The sequence below is a fragment of the Ammospiza nelsoni genome, chromosome 6 (genome assembly GCF_027579445.1).
Source record: "Ammospiza nelsoni isolate bAmmNel1 chromosome 6, bAmmNel1.pri, whole genome shotgun sequence".
NCBI lineage: Eukaryota > Metazoa > Chordata > Aves > Passeriformes > Passerellidae > Ammospiza > Ammospiza nelsoni.
The window spans coordinates 39,112,106-39,118,235 of NC_080638.1; positions in this window are offsets into that span (position 1 = coordinate 39,112,106).

The following is a 6,130-nucleotide window of genomic DNA, read 5'->3' on the forward strand; positions in this document are numbered from 1 at the left end:
TGCAGCCCCTGGCAAGGAAGCACTGCCTGGAGGAGGCTGGCAGCTGCCTTCTGCCCTTCAACAGATGCTGAAAGCAGTAAGGTGTCACCAGGCTGCTGCAATGCCAGCTCTCCAGCAGAGCCTGCCAGCATGGTGAGGGACAGACAGGTCCCAAACTGTGTCAGCACCATCGTGGTGCAAAACAGCTTCCTGGCTCGCAGCCAGACACTCCTGAGCAGCGCCACGTGGCCAGGGACCTCTCACACACAAACATGCAGTGGATGCCATGCACGTGTCTGCACAGGAGGTGATCCTGATAGAGCCACATGAAAATATTATATAAGGATCTGTGAAATATATATATATATATATATATATTTATATTTATGGCTCTGGGATGTGACCCCCAGCCTTATCACACCCAGGGAAACCAGCTACACATTTCCTGCTCTTTAACATTTCCATCGCTGCTACCACAACATCCTGGCTTGGGCCAGAGCTACCTGGCGCAGGTGAAGAAAAATACATGCTTGCAAAACTTTCTTTATTTCACATTGGGAAAGGAGCAACAGTATAAAGCACAACCAAAATCACACACATGGCAGGGATTGAGCCAAAAACCCTCTTTGCACATATGGATGCTACTACTTGCAGTGCAAACTGGGAGAGTGTTTAGCAAGTGAAATGTCAATTAACATATTTTGCTTGACTTCTGTGTATTAAGTCTGGGATAATTTGGCCCTAATGATAAGGAAACACTTTGAGTCCCCTTGGGATGATGCCCAGTCCTGGGCTGTTTTCTCAACTGCTCCAAAGGCCTCCAAGACATACCCATTACTTTCTCCATTTGGTGCCTGCACTGTGTTTAAACTGAAATTGATTTAAATCTCTCTGCCCTGGGAGGAAAGAGGCTGGTGCCCATGGGTTTGCTTTGTCATTCTTCCCTAGGAGACCCGTGCAGAAAGGGGGTTCCACCTCATGCCTGCTAATTACTGCCCAGTTTCTCTAATCATTCTGTAGCTGTATTCAGCTCTATGTAAAGTCATTTATTAAATAATGGGGACACTATTTACTGAACCCATATAGACTTTCTGGGCTCTGCACCAACAATTTAGCACTCTTAATGAGAATTACAAGTTTGGATTAATTTTTAAGCGTTCCTTTGGTGTCCAGCAGCTGCTGGAGCTGGAGAGTATGGTGCTGTGCTTCCAGATGGTGCCAGGATCTGGAAGAGGTGGTGCTTGGAGATATGCCTTCAAGGGAGGAGAAAAGAGCAAGAAGTAAGGCTTGGATTCAGCTTGAGAGAAGCTGGGGAGGCAGAAATCCATCTGAAGAAATTTTGATAGCATGCAGAAAAGCCTAAAGTCAGTTTCTATTGCAAACCCACAGATAATAACCAAGAACAAGGCATAGATGGGCAGAGGAGAACGTGCAGTCCCAGTGTCACACTCTGCTGAGAGTCCTGTAGAGCCATCCCCATCCCACATGGCTCATGCTTTCTTAGATAACAGAATATTCTGAGTTGGAAGGGACCCACAAGCATTGCTGAGTCCAACTCCTTAGTGAATAGCCCATACAAGCATTGACCACACAACCAACCCCCCAACACAACCTTGGTGTTAACAGCACCAAGCTCTGACCAACTGTGCCAACCTCAGGACCACCAGGAAAAGCACTTTGTGAGCCTCCTCCTGAGGCAGCAAGGCCCAAGCTGTGCAGTCCCTAGGATGCTGTGGCAGATGCTGCATTTCCAGGCCTGAGCAGGACTCTCCAGGCTGTGTTTCCTGAGAATGGGAGGCCACGTGCTGACCCTATATCTGCAGCCCTGCCCGGGTCCCAAAGGCACTGAGGACCCTCAGCCTGCCCCAGGAGCCCTTACAGAAACCCACCTGCAGAAGCACAGGTCAGTGTGATGAAACAGGTGATCTTCAGAGCTGGGGTGCTTTTACCGATTCCTCAACTCTCAGGAGACAGAGCATAAATATAATAGAACAGAAACCTCAAAATCAGCAGTGGACAGAGCAAACTGAGACTTTGAGTCCTAAGATGGCAGGGCAGAAAACTCCTTTGTGCTGCTGCACAGGGTGATGCCGGCCAGGGTGCTGCTGGCATGGGTGCTCTGGCCAGTGGGGATGCTGAGGGATCCATCCCTTCAAAATGCCAAGCCAGCTGGGGGAAGGCATGCCACCTGCAGAGGCTGGGGACTCCCCCATGTCCTCCAAAACGTCTTATGGGCATGATTTGCTGACAAGGGGAATGAAAGGAAGCCGAGATTCCAACAATTTTCATGTGTTCCCTGGGCACAGTTGCAGAGGCAAAGAAAAGGAAATATACTAACAATGAAGGGAAAATGTTTAGCTGATGATATTAACATGTTTATAGCAGCAACAATAGTATAGGTTCCAACCTCATATAAAATTTTGATGAACTGCCAGTTTTAAAAGTGAAAGAAAAGTTTGCAAGAACTACTCATGGTATTTAATATTAATAATAAACATATTTATGCTCAATTACTGATATTCAAAGTCATTGAATTTATGATCACATTAGTTAACTCAAGCCCTTTCAGATGTGTGAATTAATGACTCAACTGAGAATTACTTAAAATATACTTGGAAAGCAACATGGGAGAAAATGTTTAATGGACATAGCAAACACAGACTCAGACACATGCACGCTCTCTTTAATCAGAACGTGAACTTTTGAACAGAGGGAAGGTTCCTGCCTTTAAAACCATAGGCTCCAAAGGCTAACTTCTAATACCCCACTGTATATTTCTTCATCATTCCCTTTTCTTCCCCCCAATATTATTTCCATGAGTAGTGAATGATTGATGACCTATAACACATTTCCTAGGAAACAAAGAACCCAACCAGCTTCATGGCTGTTCTGAACAGGAGGGGAAGTTGCTTCCCACTATACCCTACTATATCTTGAATCTAGATACAATGGGGCATCACACTCAGGATTGCAATTCTTGAATTGAGACAGGAAAATAAGGATGAGAGGAAAGCACAGCTTTAGGTTTGGACAACAAATAAGTGCAACCTGCATGAATTGTCTTAAGCAAGTGGGTTCCAAAGGAGATACCGATGCCTCATTGCTGTGAAAAATGTGGGTTCAGCTCTTTGCTGCCCAAGAAGAGGAGAGGTGCTGCTCAGCACAGACCAGTGCCAGGCTGCAGGATCCTCCTGAGGTGCCTGCTCACCAAGCCCACCCTGCTGTGCAGCGCATGCCTGTGGTAACTGCGAGTGCATCGTGACTGAAACAAAAGTGCAGGGAGAACAACTGAGCACAGCAGGGCTGGGCTGAACTTCACCCCTGGGGAAGGGCAGCCCTGGTCTAGTCCTGCAACAATGCATGTAGTGGTCTTTACAACCTTTACTGGAACAGGACAACCTCTTACCCCTTCCCTTCTTGGGATGCCTTGACCACGTAAGTTCCAAAATTATGCTTACATCGCCATGACACAGAATGTGTCATTTAACCTGGCTGGTCCTTACTCATTGCTCCAAGAGAAAAAACGAAAACAACAAAAAAACCCTTCTACTTACATCACTCCTGGCAGACATTTTCTCCAGCCAAATGTTTGGTAAGAGAACTCTATAACATCTTCAGATAGTCCAGTGGTTCAGCATCCCAAGCTTTTCCCAACAAATGACTCGTAACTTCCTTGCTCCAATTTTATCCCATTATTTGGGTGCTATGCATCATGCAACTTGTATTCTCACTCCCCTTGTCCCTGGAAGGAACAGTACCAGATCTTTTAGCTTGTCCTCACAGGTTATAGTTTGTAGGTCTCTGATCATACTTATTTTTTCCAGTGGACTGATAGGTGAACATTTTTTTCCACGTCTTTCTTGAAGACAGAAGCCAAAATATCTGAGTTCACACAAATTTCCTCTTCAATCAATGAAAAGATATTAACTCCCTCAGAAATGTAACAACTAAATGGGTTCAACAGAAAGGTCACACTCCTCCCTCATCACGTGGACACACTGTGTAGCCTAATCCTGAGGATCTTCTCCTTTGGGATAAATGAAGCCAGTCTGACTGTCCGTGGGTAAGCCTGGTGTCTGACCTTTGGCATCCTGCATCCATGCACTGACAGGGAGCAGAGAAGGGTAGAGAGGGCAATTCCCCTCCCTCCTGTTTTTGTCTCAGTGCTGGCTTTGGCTGGGATAGTTAATTTTCTTCACAGCGGCTGTTTTGGATCTGTGCTGAATACTGGGTTGATAATACAGAGATGTTTTTGCTATCACTGAGCAATGCTCATACAAACCTTTTCTGCCTTTCCTACTGCCACGATGGCAAGGGGACTGGGGGTATGTGGGATATTTCAGGAGAGAATGAAGAGTAGAAACTAAGTAGAAGGCAAAATAAAGCAGCTGAAGAAAGAAAAATCAAAACAACTTTCTGTATTGACACTTGTTTTCAAACTAAAGACATAATTATCCTGTAGCAAGTCTTGGCTACAGAGAAAAACATTTTGTTGGGAACTAATTAAAGAATTAGCCAGTGTTTAGCTTCACAAGATAAAGGAGCATAAGCTTTGAAACAGAAGTGTTTGCAGTATGCTTTTGAAAACTCTCTGAAGACAGCCGAGCTTAAGTCTGCTAAGACTCTTTCCTTGACAATTAAATGTCAGTTCAGATGTCTTTTTTTTCCTTCCTTGATTTTTTTCTTCTTATAAAAGAAGCAGCTGGTACCTCTTAACAGCAGGCACTTTCTCCCTTGCTTAGATCATGGGGTGGTGTGTTACCATGTATCACAGTCAGGAACACAGGCCATCCACTGAACCACTGTATGGTGGGACAGGTGTCAAAGCTGCCATGAAATACAGTGTTTAAAAAATTAAAAGGAACCTGCTGGCACTGCATTCCACATCAACCCCCCAAGACTACATCCTAACCAGACCTTTCCCAGGCACAAGGTGATCAGCACCGTGTCCCTGACAGACAACCTCTGGGTGCTGCAGAAGAATGCCAAGTCCCTTTTAGGAAGATAATCAACTTCTTGGTTCAGCAAGAGGGCACAATGACAGTAACCATTGCCTCCCATCCACTTTAACAACTCAACATCCTCTGCCAGGGAAGGGATAATCCATCCTGAAGAGGATGTTCTGCTCTGCTCCCTCTGCCCAGGGAGCTGTGAACACATGTACTCACGAGTGATTTTTTTCAGAGCTCCACTAGTTTGGACTACAGGGTCTTTCTTTCCACGCTTCTCACCAGCACTGACTCTGTTTGCCAGCATGTAATAACTGCTGGTGACTGCCATTGACCCAGTGTGGTTTATTAGCATCTCCAGCTGTGTTTAAAATAAGCACACATGCAGATGAAATTATCCCTGCTTTCTGCAAGACAGATAAAAAACTCTATCTATGCCTTGTGGAAGATGATGGGAGTTTTAATGAACTCTCTGAAGCAGAAGTACTCCATGGAGACAACATTATGTGGGAAAGGGGAATCAAGTTTTACTAACCTCTCTTCCACTGTCATGCTCCTTTGCAATTTTCAGTGCAACCTCCAATATCAGATGCATTCTCGAGAGTCATGAGAATTGTCAGTGCAAATATATTTAGCCATATCCCTTTGGGTAGGTGGGGGAGGAAAGAAACCCCTAAATAGCTGTAAGATAACAATTACTGCAAACATATTTGCTCAGAGAAAGTTTAGTCAGAGTTCAAAGTCCTTGGCAGCTGGATGGCCAACAGCCAGCTTCTTCCCAAGCTGTCCCTAGAAACCTTTACTCATTGAGGAGCATGCTCAGAAGAGAAACCCCTCTGCTTTCCATAGGTCTTCTCCCTATGCTCTTAAGAACTCCTCGGTCCAAAAGAAATGCTTAAATCAATGGCAAATTATTTAGACATCTCTTCCCTCTCTAACAAAAAAACCCCACAAGTCAAATCCAAGCCCTCCATGATAGAAAGGATGTTTTAAATAGGAAAAGGGAAATTCTCACTCTTCATAAGATTGTAAAGGAATCAGAAAGTTCACAGCTCTACCAAATGAGTGAAAATACCTTGGCTTTCATTCAACTGCACTGTTAGTGGGAGTGAGGAGAAGTCTCCCACACAGCCACAGGACAAAACTGTGGGATTCAGACTGGAAAAGTAGCAGGGGGAGGATGTGAACACTGTTAAAAATAA